The 13,785-nt window shown below is 42.8% G+C and overlaps 1 long non-coding RNA gene across 2 annotated transcripts in view; it reads right to left on the bottom strand.

Moving 5' to 3' along the window:
- The window catches only part of LOC130267425 (uncharacterized), a 71,852-nt gene that overhangs the window by 46,046 nt on the left and 12,021 nt on the right, over positions 1-13,785 (bottom strand). Inside the window, exons 1-3 of one of the 2 annotated variants that reach the window (XR_008843187.1) lie at positions 13,416-13,497; positions 8,115-8,290; positions 3,275-3,341 (exon numbers count right to left, since the gene is read on the bottom strand). This is a non-coding gene — a long non-coding RNA (uncharacterized LOC130267425). Of the gene's footprint in view, positions 1-3,274; positions 3,342-8,114; positions 8,291-13,415; positions 13,498-13,785 lie in introns of those variants that run through there. The other variant, XR_008843186.1, reaches the window with a different exon arrangement.

Below are 13,785 nucleotides of genomic sequence, written 5' to 3'. Positions count from 1 at the left end.
CCACTGGAAGGTAGTACCGCTAATCCAAGGTTAGGCAGGCTCAATAAAGAGTCCAAGGTCAGGTTAAGGGTAACGGTAGCTTTACTGAGGTAAGACAGATGGTAAAGTCTATACAGTTCAGCCAATATCCCAGAGAGGTGGCCAGTGACACAGGGAGACCTGGCAGGCTTGCTGGGACTTGCAGTGACTTGACAGACTATACTGCAGGCCATGGTGACTATAGATGACTTGAGATGGTGACAGACAATTGAGATGACTTGACTTACTCAGGACCGACTGGTGGCTGCAGTAATTTAGACTTGAGGCCTTCAATGGCCGGACACAAGCACTGGAACACTTGACTGGACTTCACCTCGGCAGGAAAGAGCATGGAAAAAAGATAAATTACAGCCCCTCCCCATATTATATAGGGGGGCTGTGCAAGGAGCCCATAGGTCACTTGGGAGGTCATCTGGTCACTGGGGTTCTCTGGGTAACAATACAATCATGTGGTACAAAGACTTAAAGGTATATTACACTTATAAAACATAACTACACATAACCTGTAAATACTATAGGGTTTGCTGCAGGAGAGCCCCAAGGACAAGCAGGAATTCTGCCTAACAGCCCAGAGGTACAGTATGGCAACAACCCGTACTGGGACTTTACAAACCCCCTTACTTAGTCGCCCTCGACGCCAGTCCTGGAGGACGGAAGAGTGAAGTGGCCACGGGGCTGCATGCAGTCCTGGGTCATTGCACTTAACGTCCATACCCAGGCTGTGCTTGAAGAGAATGGATGATGATTAAGAGTCTCTGTACAAATGTCCATACATGCTCTGACAACTGATAAACTTCCAGGACTATCGGAGAATAAGGACCATATATCACCAACAACATATTTATGACTATGTTATAAACATGATTTATGAGACTATGAGTATGCATATGTGACAACTAAACATATGACTACAACTGAATATTTACTTTAGAGACGGAATGATTGAGGATTGGGTTGCCTGAGGCTTTCTGCCCAATGCCTTGGCTACTGGGGTCCCTTGGCATGACACACTTCTCCCCAGAACACTAGATATATAGATTCTAGACAACAATTGACACTTGTTACCTCTGCTAGTTACGTGCGTTGCGGGTACAGGAATACCTTCTGGCTAGCAAAGTATCCTGAGCACGTGGACACAAGAAAATCACATTAGACATTTGACAATTTAAAGACATTTATATGGACTGGTGTGTGGTAATGTTACAGTACTAATGACATGATTGATACGTGTACATGACTATCTGTACTTAAGGTCTATTTGTGGTACTAACTTTAATTAGTATTTTGACCGTATGTTATGCTGGCGGTGATGTAGTGTCTTGTCTCTCCTGAATAGATCAGGATACCTCCTAGAGAAATTGTCAGACACCAAAAAAACACTGTACACTTTGAATGTCGTGTACAACAAATTATATACACTTTGTTATACTATAACAATTATAGTACATGAGCACAAATTCACTTGTTCAAACCAGTGAGCAAAAATATATTACTCTGACAATATGTACTCAGGTGTCCATGTATCGATCAATAGTCCAGATACACTACAAAGTTCACTTTTAGAGTATATCGGCTAGGAGCCGGGCACAACACTTATTTATCAAGTATGGTAGTGCTATCGGTCTATAGTGCACTGGCTCGTCAAGCCATTTCCCTTGCTTGGGTAGTGTAACCATCAGGGCTTCCAGCATTTCACGTGGAAATGTGCCATGCCTCAGTACCTCATTGTACGGCCTTGTTAAGTATGGGCTTAGAAGTGATTTATGTATTTTGTAATCCCGGAGATTTGTTTTGTTTTAGCTCCGCTATAGCTTTACTCAGGACCGACTGGTGGCTTAAGTAATTCAGACTTGAGGCCTCCAATGGCTGGACACCGGCACTGGAACACTTGCCTGCACTGGACCTCAGCAGGAACTAACAATGAGCTAAGAGAGAGATTGCAGCCCCTCCCCTTGTTATATAGAGGGGCTGTGCAAGGAGCCCATAGGTCACTTGGGAGGTCACCTGGTCACTGGGGTTCTTTGGGTAACAATACAATCATGTGGTATGGATTTAAAGGCACATTACACTTATAAAACATAACTACATATAACCTGTAAATACTATGGGGTTTGCTGCAGGAGAGCCCCAAGGACATGCAGGGACTCTGCCTGACAGGGCAGAAGTACAGTACGGCAACATCCCATACTGGGACATTACATATTATTTGCTTTTATGCCACTGTACTTTAGTGCAGGGAGGGACCGGCTCCAAGTTGTCGATACACCGCTTAGGGTGTATGGGCAAGTAGGCAGGGAGAGTGTTACTAGGGACAGCTTAGGGCTCACTTTCCCTGTCCATCAGTCGGTCATGACAGCCTCCCATTTATCTTCTTCTTGCTGTTAATTTGGCTTTTGCTTCAATGTTTTTCTTATGCTTGTTTTTTTTTTTTTAGTTTAATTAGTTTCTTGACTTCTTATTTTTCTTATTAAGACTTCAAGGTTAAAAATAAAAATATGAAGACTTGTTAGATATTTGCCAGCCTCTCATCTATTTCCTAAGATCTAAAAATCAGCTGAAAAGTCTGACACCCAAATGCCTCAGTGCATGCTAAAGAGCTTTTACTGCTGAGCATGGTAAACCTAATGCACCTGTCCTGTTCGCTAAGGAACTCACATGGGATAATTAAGATGCCTGCGTAAGACAGTATGTTTCCGGCTATATAATGCATGCATTTTAAAATCTGTTCCTGGCTTTCCTGCTAAATATTTTAACCCTGTGCTTATCGTATACAATAACATTCCCTTATGGCCTTTAAACCTTTTATTGTTCGCCGGTCAGGGTCGTTGGGTTAAGGTAGTGGCCTACAGTGCATCACATAGACAACTGTGTAGACCACTGTGATGGTGTTGGGTACATGCCATCTTAAGCTGGCAATACATATTAAACATATTAATGTTTCCCAAGCTTTTATGAATTCAGAATGTCCAGGAAGGAGTAAGCTGCTCCCTGACTCTTCTAGCTATATAAAAAAATCAGGCCTGAACCTATTCTCCCACAACATCTGCTATGGGAGAGTGTCAGGAGGCCCTTGTACACATTGGGTGGTTTGCTGGTTCTTCTGACATTGGTGGGTTTGGCCAACAAATCTTTAAAAAAAAAAAGCACTCCGGGAATTATAATTTTATTACTTTTTTTGCTTATATAGTGCAGCATAGGCTATAATTAGAGAATAATGTAGAGGCCTTGTGCTTACCTGTTTTAGCTGATGTGGCAGGCATTTGTTTTCAGCCGAACTGATTCAGTGCAGTATACAGATAGACCTGGAATGGGATGTGTATAACTAATTAATATCCTGATCCCATAGAGCAGTGTTTCCCAACCAGTGTGCCTCCAGCTGTTGCAAAACTGCAACTCCCAACATGCCCGGACAGCCTTTGGCTGTCCGGGCATGCTGGGAGTTGTAGTTTTGCAACAGTTGGAGGCACACTGGTTGGGAAACACTGCCATAGCGATAGTAGCATCATTATACAGATAGAGGTAGAGGGGAGGTGTATAACTACTAAGTATCCTGATTCCATAGAGATAGCAGCAGTAGTATAAAGATAGAGCTGGAGGGGAGATATATAAATACCATATAGCCTGATCCCTTAGAGATAGCAGCAGTATACAGATTCACTTAGAATGGAAGGTGTATAACTACTATATATCCCGATCCCATAGAGATAGTAGCTGCAGTATACAGATAGAGCTGGAGTCGAGGTATATAACTGCTATATATCCTGATGACATAGAGATAGCAGCAGTATACAGATAGAGCTGAGTGGGGAGGTGTATAAATGCTATATATACTGATCCTATAAAGATGGCAGCAGTATACAAATAGAGCTAAAGGAGAGATTTATAACTACTATGGCCTTCATTTACTATTGCAAACCTGACATGTTTTGTTGGGTTGTGTGCCAGATTCTGGAGCATTGCTTCAGAAATTCTGTCTGCTCCAGAATTGAAAAAACCCGACTAACTCGAGAAAAGCCTAAAAATGGGCGTGGCCATCTGGAAACGGGGGCATGGTCACCAAAAAGGGGCGTGTTCCCAACATTTTCACAAAAACCCAACATATTTACTAAGGTTTCCACAGAAAATGTGGTGGATTTCAGCTGAGAAAAACCCCACAGATCAGAGCGTGTGTAAAAAAAAGCAAAATGTAGGAAAAAGTGGAAAATGTAGGGAAATCTCAGTAAATACTGTGAAAAAAATTGTAGGGAATTAAAACTCACAAAGAAACCTACACAACACTCTTAGTAAATCAGGGCCTATATGTCCTGATCCCATAGAGATTACAGCAGTATACAGATGAAGCTGGGAAGGGAGGGGTATAACTAATATATATTCTGATCCCATATAGACAGAAGCAATAGTATACAGATAGAGCTGGGAGAGGAGGTGTATAACTACCAAACATACTGATACCATAGAGATAGATACAGCAGTATACAGATAGTTCTGGGAGTGGAGGGGTCCAGGAGCTAGCAGGAGGGATCTGAAAGGTGATGATGTAATCCTGTAGTTCACAGGAAGTCAGCTGACCCAGGATTGACCGCCTCTTCTGACACATTAAACACTTTGATTTTCTGTGGGTCAGACTGGTGATCACATGACACAGTTACTATAAGAACATGTATGGATGCAGCTGTACTGAAGTAAAACAGATGGTGCTGTACAACTAGTGACGGCGAGTGTGCATGATATGGGCAAAAAACTAAATGTGAAGTGCTTCTTAAAGGAGCAGTCCAGTCCTGAAAAACGTATCCCCTATCCTAAGGATAGTGGATAATTTTCAGATCGCGGGGGATCCGACCACTGGGGCCCCCTGCGATCTCCTGTACGTGGCCCCAACAGCTGCGGGAAGGGGGCGTGTTGACCACCGCACGAAGCGGCGGCTGTCTTGCCCCCTCAATACAACTCTATGGCAGAGCCGGAGCGCTGCCTTCGGCAATCTCCTACTCTGCCATAGCGGGGTATGTCAGCCTCTGCTTTGTGCGGTGGTCAACGCGCCTCCTTCCCATGGGCTGCTGGGGCCCCATACAGGAGATCGCAGGGGGGCCCCAGTGGTCGGATCCCCCGCAATCTGAAACTTATACCCTATCCTTAGTTTTTCAGGACTGGACTACTCCTTTAAATGTAAATTAAGGCCTTTCCGCTGTTGGCCGATAGCTATCTCTATCTCCTGCACCACCTCAAGAATGGTTTAAAGGGGTACTCCGCTGCTCTGCGTTTGGAACAAACTGTTCCGAACGCTGGAGCTGGCGCCGGGAGCTCTTGATGTCATAGCCCCGCCCCCTCAATGCAAGTCTATGGGAGGGGGCGTGACGGCTGTCACGCCCCCTCCCATAGACTTGCATTGAGGGGGCAGGGCTATGACGTCACAAGCTCCCGGCGCTGGCTCCAGCATTTGGAACAGTTTATTCCAAACGCTGGGCAGAAGAGTACCCCTTTAATATCTGCCTCGGGGAGAGTCAGAAGATTTCCATGCACATTATATGATCGACAAGTCCTGTAATGTGTATGGCAATTAAGGGCTCCCCATCATAAATATCTTGGCCCTATATGGCTCCTGCACTCTTTATGCCTATAGTCTATATGTATTTTATAGAATTACAGTGAACGGCACCTTATTGGAAAGTAGGTTTGCTCCTCAAATAGGGCCATTTCCTCTAATAGTAAAATCTTAGGGGCAAATGACAAACCACCACCTGGGTTTGGCACCTGTATAGGCCCGGCCCACTAATAGTAGTATCCCATGTACTGCCCTGATGGAAGCCCGTGGCCCATTTCCACAGCTCAACGAATGATCTGTAAGGGAGCAAGTCCTGGGTTACAATTAAAACAACATTTACAACATATGTCTCAGGAAAAACGTCGACTTCCACAACATAAATGAAGTCCCATAGACTAGAAAGGAGAGCCATATAAATGCTGGCCCATTTAGTTGTCCCTACATAATCTCCCCATTGCCAATTATCCTGTGGGCTTCCCCTTTAAAACTTTAGAAGCAACTTGCCTGCACCATTACAGTAACAATATGCATGTCAACTACAACCAAGCAGAAATTATGCAACTCTCATCATTTTAATGCAGGAGTAATGGATTCTGAGGTAAGGGATGCTTATTAAATAGTTAATTTATGCACAAGTGCAAGTTTTGGATGAATTATTAGTCTCATTGTGGAATCAATGTCGGAGTCCAGGGGGAGAAGGATGAGCGAAACAGTAAATGTACCAGAGCCGAGCACTTATTAAGGACAAGCTCTACAACCACTCATTTAGGACAAAAGGCCAGTGACCATTAGGACCCTATTACAATCAGTCTCCGAGGGGAGAACTCTTAAGATAATAATCGTTATTCAGTAAATACAATCATGTCAAGAAACGCTAAATGCATTAAGCCTCTATTAACACTCGACAAAAGGTCTACAGCAAAAAAAAAAAAAAGGATATATATATATATATATATATATATATATATATATATATATACAGGAGAATAGCATTTCATGTTTTATCTGTATCTTTGTGCTAGCAGTGTGCTGCTGTATTCTCCTGTTTATGTATATTCAGCCCAGCAGCGTGCACCTGTATGCCGGTCCATGCAGTAGTTTGGTATCAGTATGTGCTGGCCAACTTATCCTTGCTTTTATATATATATATATATATATATATATATATATATATATATATATATATATTATGGAGAATGACTCTGCAGCACTCCAAAGCATGCGGTGGAAAAAATGTGGTTTATCCCATCAGGCAAGTGCAACGTTTCGGTCGCCAGTTGCAGCCATTTGAAAATGGCCGCAACTGGCGACCGAAACGTTGCACTTGCCTGATGGAATAAACCACAATTTTTCCACCGCATGCTTTGGAGTGCTGCAGAATCATTATTGTATACAGTATTTGGGACCGGGTTTTGTCTGCCTGCACCCTCTGGCTTTTTCATTATTTCAGGAGTGCTGCTCCGCTACAATTTTGCATCTATATATATATATATATATATATATATATATATATATAATTTTATTTTTTTATTTTTTATATATGGCGGGGGGGGGGGGGCTTTATTTTGCTTTCATACAGCAGTGCCATTCAGTCTGCCTATACTGCCATTGGCAATTGCTTCAGGGTGGTGATCGGGGCATTGCCTGATGACCCATGTCCACATCCCGTAAGTCCCATCTTGAAAGGAATGTGTCACCTAGATGTGAAACATAGTTTTTTTCTAATACATTCCCTTATAATATATATACGGTATATATAATGCCACCCAGATTTTCAAGTCTCCTGAAGCCCAGCAGAGATTGGCATCTGCCCTGCACTCACCACTGCAGCAGAACTGCAATGCCCTCTCTTTGCCCCTGCACTGATCTGTTCTCTCCCTCATTCACTCATTCTTTAAGCCTGCAATACATTTTCTCTTCCCTCTTACTCTTCTCTCAGACCACAATACATTTTCTTTCCCCCACCCTCTCCCTGCCCCTGCACTAACTATTCTATTCACCTAAACAGGTTAATCATAATATACCATCATGTTGGTCCAGCAGTAGGATGTTTAAAATTCCTGGCCAATCTCTGCAGCCTGAGATTCCCGAGATCAGGAAATATACCTGAAGTCCCTTAGACTTGCATAGAACTTCCGGTGCATCTCCTGATCTTGTTTCTCTCTGGATGTGGAGATTACCCAGGAGTTTTAATCATCCAGCCACTGGACCAACATCATGGTAAAGTATGATTTAACTGTCTGGGCTCTGCTGTTTTACTTTTTATTTGACATATAGGAAAGATGTGTACTAAATATAATCAAAATATATCTAGCTGTTTGGAAGTTATGCTGGGACATACATATACACACATACATTGTGCCTCTCTCCCTCCAGAGCTGTTCAAGACCATCTTGAAAAAACATCTGGTCACTGAAGGATCAGGTTACAGCTGCCCATAGAAGTAAATGGAGAGGGGATGCAAGGAGGAGGAGTGGCTGTAGTAAGATGGAAGAAGACAGAAATACAAGGAGATCATCTAATATGCATTTTATACCTCACTCCAAGTCTTTCATCCACAGCTTATATTGCTCAGTGTTGCTCTATAATGTCCTCCATGCTGCTGCTTCTGTAGTTGTGCTATAGAGATATAGCAGAGCAGCATCCCTCCTGTGCGTGCAGTGCAGAGTAGGAGATTTTCAAATAGGCTAGTATCCTGCTTCTGAGGGTGTGCTAGAGAGATGTATATATCAGTTTTTACTGAAAATTAGATTTTTTTTAAAACTTTAAACAACTTATACAAGTAATATGGGTTTGTCCAGAACTGGATTTATGAGCCCTCTACCAATCCATTTTATTCATTTCTACAGATACCATATCTCTTAATTCATGCTTGGCCATGGATGTAAACATTTACTACGGAGGTCTTAAAGAGTCCCTCGTTCTGAGGAAGATTACCATCATGCGCAAGCAAGGAGGAGGTGATGTAATCCCCCCGGTCTGTCATCCTGCTCAAGACCTTTTAGGAAAATGGAAGAAGGTGCTGGCTGAGCATGATTTGTTTGATGAGTAATTTCTCCACATATTTTCAAAGAGTCTTTTATTGATTGTAACTGCATTAGATCCAGAAGTAATTTCATCACAAATACAAAGCGCATTACCAGGGGCCGGAGATGTTACCACAACACAGAGCTCTACCAAATCATAGGCTGCTACTTCTTGAGTCTTCTCTTACCTTTCTTAATCTGAAGCAAATTTTGGACCTGACACCTCTTCCCCCCCTGAATAACACTGCCCTCCAGTAACTGAATAAAATACATTATACACAAACTAATATTCCCCATAAAGTGACCATATAGCAGTAAATTCCAGCAGTGACTCACAGGGGACGTCTTCTTGGAGTTGTTCTCTTTCCTTTTTCTTCAAGCCATGACTCTTTTCTGCAGAATGTGCCAGATAAACACAGATTCTATCTCATCTCTATATAATCTCCCCATCTAGAGTCTTCCAAATGGTAATTATGCCCCACTTGGTGCCCCCCCCCCCCCCCCCCGCAGTAAAAGTGGGTAAGTAAGAAGGTAGATTAGGTAGACAGGTTCCCCATTAAAGGGGTATTCCGCTGCTCAACTTTTGGAACAAACTGTTCTGAACGCTGGAGCCGGCACTGGGAGCTCACAATGTCATTGCCCCACCACCCTCAATGCAAGTCTATGGGAGGGGGCGTGGCAGCCGTCACACCCCCTCCCATAGACTTGCATTGAGGGCGCGGGGACGTGACGTCCCGAGCTCCCGGCACCAACGTTCAGAACAGTTTGTTCCAAACACTGAGCAGCAGAGTACCCCTTTAAGGATGTCTCCCATGGCAGTAAGGTAGTTCCCTCATTCGAAAGGTATGTCCATAGGAAGGTAGTTCCAGTAGTCCTCCTAGTTGGCAGGTATTCACCTCAAAAGGCAGGTAGCTACCCCAGTAGGTAGGTAGTTCCGCCAGTAGGCAGGTAGCCCCATAGTAGGCAGTCCCCTTAATAGGTAGATAGTCCCCCTAGTAGGCATGTATTCTCCTCAAGAGGCAGTTAGCTATCCCCAGTAGGCAGGTAGTATCCCCAGTAGGCAGTAAGTCCCCCAGTATACAGTCCCTTCAGTAGGTAGGTAGCCTCAGTAGGCAGGTAGTCCTCCCAGTAGGTAGGCATTCTCCCATTAGCCAAGTAGCCCCTCCTCCCAGTAGGCAAACAGTCCCTGAAATAAGATAACCCCCCCTCATTAGCCAGGTATCCCCCATTATACAGGTGTTTGGGGGTTCTTGCTTGTCAGTACAGAACAATACAATCCCTTGGCTGGCCAAAGAGATGCCACTGGCACAGCTGAACACAGAACATATTTTGTAAGAAAAATAAGTATGAGAAGGTGTAGGTGAAAGAGTAAGAATATTAGATAGAGGAGGAAATTTGGTAGTAATAGAGCCAACGCTTTTAAATAGCTTTTCACCTGCATCCAAAAAATCAACCAGTACCCTGGATCCCAAATTTTTTCTGTGTCCTGCTAAAAAGTCTATTGATGTAACTATGGCTGGCACATCAGTTGGGTGAGTATCGATATAGGGAGGTCTTTCAAACAAATGACCTCCCTACTTCTCTAGACTTTCGCATAGCAAGACATGACGTGGACGTATTGCTCCACAATAGAGGAATGCTCCTCAAGACTCTTACATAGCTTTCTTGTATAACTTGATGACAACCAAAGAGTGTAAACTGGACAACACTGGTTGTCTTCTAGATTTCCATGACAGACAACGATTTCTTAATGTGGTTTTTAATTTATATTGGTATTCCCATCTCGTGAAGTTTTCCCCTATCCACCAGTCAGACCCCCACGGATCACACGAATGTTGGAGGTCACATCAGTCAGAACCCCAAGATCAGCTTTTTATACCCAATCTGTCGATGGTTCATTACGTCATGAGATAAAAATATCCTCCAACTTTCACATGTCTACACACCCTCCCGCATCTGTCTACAAGTAGCATGTCAGTGCTCACATTCTACCATGATGATGTTGACCTATTTTTTTTGGGTATTGCGTAAATTTAGCCCCTGATTCCTACTTCTGTTTAGTCAGGGATCTCTGGGAAACTGTTTTTCCAGACCGCTCTTGATGTCTCCCATCTTGGGAACGTCTGTCGTAGAGGTCTGTTGTGCAGAGAGTCTATCACCAAGGAAACATTAAACACGATCTGGGAAATGTCAGTGTGACAAAAGTGAGCGGGATCTACGGTACATGAATATAACACTAGTTTATGTCTTTACAGCTTTATTTATTACTTTGTTTGATGTACGCCATTTTACAAACGATTAAGTCAGAGAATTTTTAATGTTTTATGACTATAGCGTGTTGTGCTGCCTTGTCCAGGAATTTATCATTCATTCATCCTTATTTTTGTGTCTTCTCATCATTATGTATTTAACCCCTTAAGGACCAAGCCCATTTTCACCTTAAGGACCAGGCCAACTTTATTTTAGCGTTTTCGTTTTTTCCTCCTCGCCTTCTAAAATCCATAACTCTGTTATATTTCCATCTACAGACCCATATAAGGGCTTGTTTTTTGCGTGACCAATTTTACTTTGTAAGGAAACCTTTCATTTTACCATAAAATGTTAGGCGAACCGAAAAAATATTTTTTTAGGAAGGAAATTTAAAAGAAAACCACAATTTTGCACATTTTGGAGGGTTTCTTTTTCACACTGTACACTTTATGGTAGAAATGTGACATGTGTTCTTTATTCTGTGGGTCGATACGATTAAAATGATACCCATGGCTAGATACTTTTATATTTTTGCACCGCTTAAAAACAAAATCAGTAATCTAAAATAGCCCTATTTTGACCACCTATAACTTTTTCATTTTTCTGTATATAGGGCGGTATGAGGGCTCATTTTTTGCGCCGTCATCTTTCATTTTTATTGATACCACATTTGCATATATAAAACTTTTAGATCATTTTTTATAAATTTATTTTTGGAATAAAATATGACAAAAAAGCTAAATTTTTTGTCATATTTTAGGTTTACGCCGTTCACCGTATGGGATCATTAACTATATGGGATCATTAACTATATAATTATATTTTGATAGATCGGACATTTATGCATGCGGCGATACCAAATATGTTTATTTAAAAAAATTAGCTTTTTGGGAGTAAAATGGGAAAAACTGACAATTTTCATTTTTATTGGGGGAGGGGATTTTAACTTTTTTAAACTTTTTATTGTTACATTTTACAACTTTTTTTAAATTTTTTACAATTTTTTATGTCCCCATAGGGGACTATCTATCAATTGATTGATTGCTAATACTGTTCATTGCTATGTATAGGACATAGCACTGATCAGTATTATCGGTGATCTTCTGCTCTGGTCTGCTCGATCTCAGACCAGAGCAGGAGACGCCGGGAGACAGATGGAGGCAGGTGAGTGGACCTCCGTCCGCCATTACAGATGATCGGATTGCCGCGGCAGCCCTGTGGGCGGTCCGATCATCAATTTTAACGTGCACATTGCCGCAGATGCTGTGATCTGTACTGATCACGGCATCTTGGGGGTTAATGGCGGACATCCGTGCAATCGCGGATGTCGGCCATTAACCGCGGGGCCCCAGCTGCTGATAGCAGCCGGAACTTGCCGTGTATGACATAAGCCCCGCTTGTGGTCATACACAGGATGTAAATGTACGTCCTGGTGTGCAAAGTGCTGCCAAGCCAGGACGTACATTTATGTCCGTGGTCGTTAAGGGGTTAAAGTAGTTTTTCTGGATTTTAAAGTGATAGACTAACTTTTTGCATAGATCATAAATGGTGTTGTGCGGTCATCCTCAGGACTGCCACCGATAGGCCAAAGTGAATGAGGTGCTCCTGTCACAGCATTCAGGTAAGGAGGCATGTACATTGATGCCAATGGAATTCCCAAGTCATAGTTCTTTTAATTTCTTTGGATTAGGGTTTACTGTCATGGTAAAGAAATCATAGTTAGGAATATGGTCTTACCAGGATTTAAAGGGGTACTCTGCTGCTCAGCGTTTGGAACAAACTGTTCCGAAAGCTGGAGCCGGCAGCGGGAGCTTGTGATGTCATAGCCCCGCCCCCTCACGACATCATGCCTGCCCCCTCAATGCAAGTCTATGGGAGGAGGCGTAATGGCTGCCTCGCCCCCTCCCATAGACTTGCATTGAGGGGGCATGGTGGGACATTGTGAGGGGGCGGGGCTATGACATCACAAGCTCCCGATGCTGGCTCCAGCGTTCAGAGTTTGTTCCCCTTTAAGGGGAAATCAGATGGGATTTTACAATAGAATGTTATGATATGGGGGTCTTGGTTGCAGAGACAGACTGACAACACTCAGGCCCCCCCAACCAAAAAAAGAAATGGCCCCCAGCAAGGCTCCGCCGCTGGTCACACTTCTGCCACACCCCTATTCCACTCAAATCCCTCCAACACTCCTACACTTAAAATAAATAACATTTTTTACTGATCTATATAAATATTTAAGAAACATTTTAACATAAGTAAAATTATTTTCCATGACCAATAATACCAGTATACATGGAGTAAATATATACCACCACACAATAACTGGATAATACCGACATACCATACTGAATAAAACCACTATACACAGACCAGTATACTACACGGGATCTATATACTATATAAGTGATTGTATACAGTGCCCATATAGCGGTAGATACCAGCTGTATAGAGATCTGTATACAGTATAAGTGATTATATACGGGACCATATGGCGGTAGATATCAGATGTACACAGGATCTATATATCATGTAACTGATTACAGTTACATCTAGGGACTCACAATTATGTCTTTTTCTGATCGGTGGCATCCTCTTTCCCTTTATTCTCCCTCCGGATCAGACCGCCATGTTGATCTTTTACCATCTGCAGGACAAGACATGTTAGACTCTGCATGTTTCCAGTGCCCTCCCTTCCTCTACACAATCTACCCATCTATAGGCCCACAAACTGTAAAAAATCCCTCCTTGGTGTTCTGCATTGTAAAAGGGTAGGTAGTAGCCAGATAAATATGTAACTAGGTAGGTAGATCAGGAAGCTAGATATGTAGGTAGGTGACTAGCCAGGAGGGTAGGTAGCCAGGCATGTAGGTAGGTGGCTAGCTAGGTAGTTAGGCAGCCATGTATGAAGGCTGGATATGTACATAGTTAGGT

Source organism: Hyla sarda, chromosome 4 (genome assembly GCF_029499605.1).
Source record: "Hyla sarda isolate aHylSar1 chromosome 4, aHylSar1.hap1, whole genome shotgun sequence".
Classification (NCBI taxonomy): domain Eukaryota; kingdom Metazoa; phylum Chordata; class Amphibia; order Anura; family Hylidae; genus Hyla; species Hyla sarda.
Note: the sequence above shows the minus strand (reverse complement) of the source record. Positions and strands in the feature narration are given on the sequence as shown.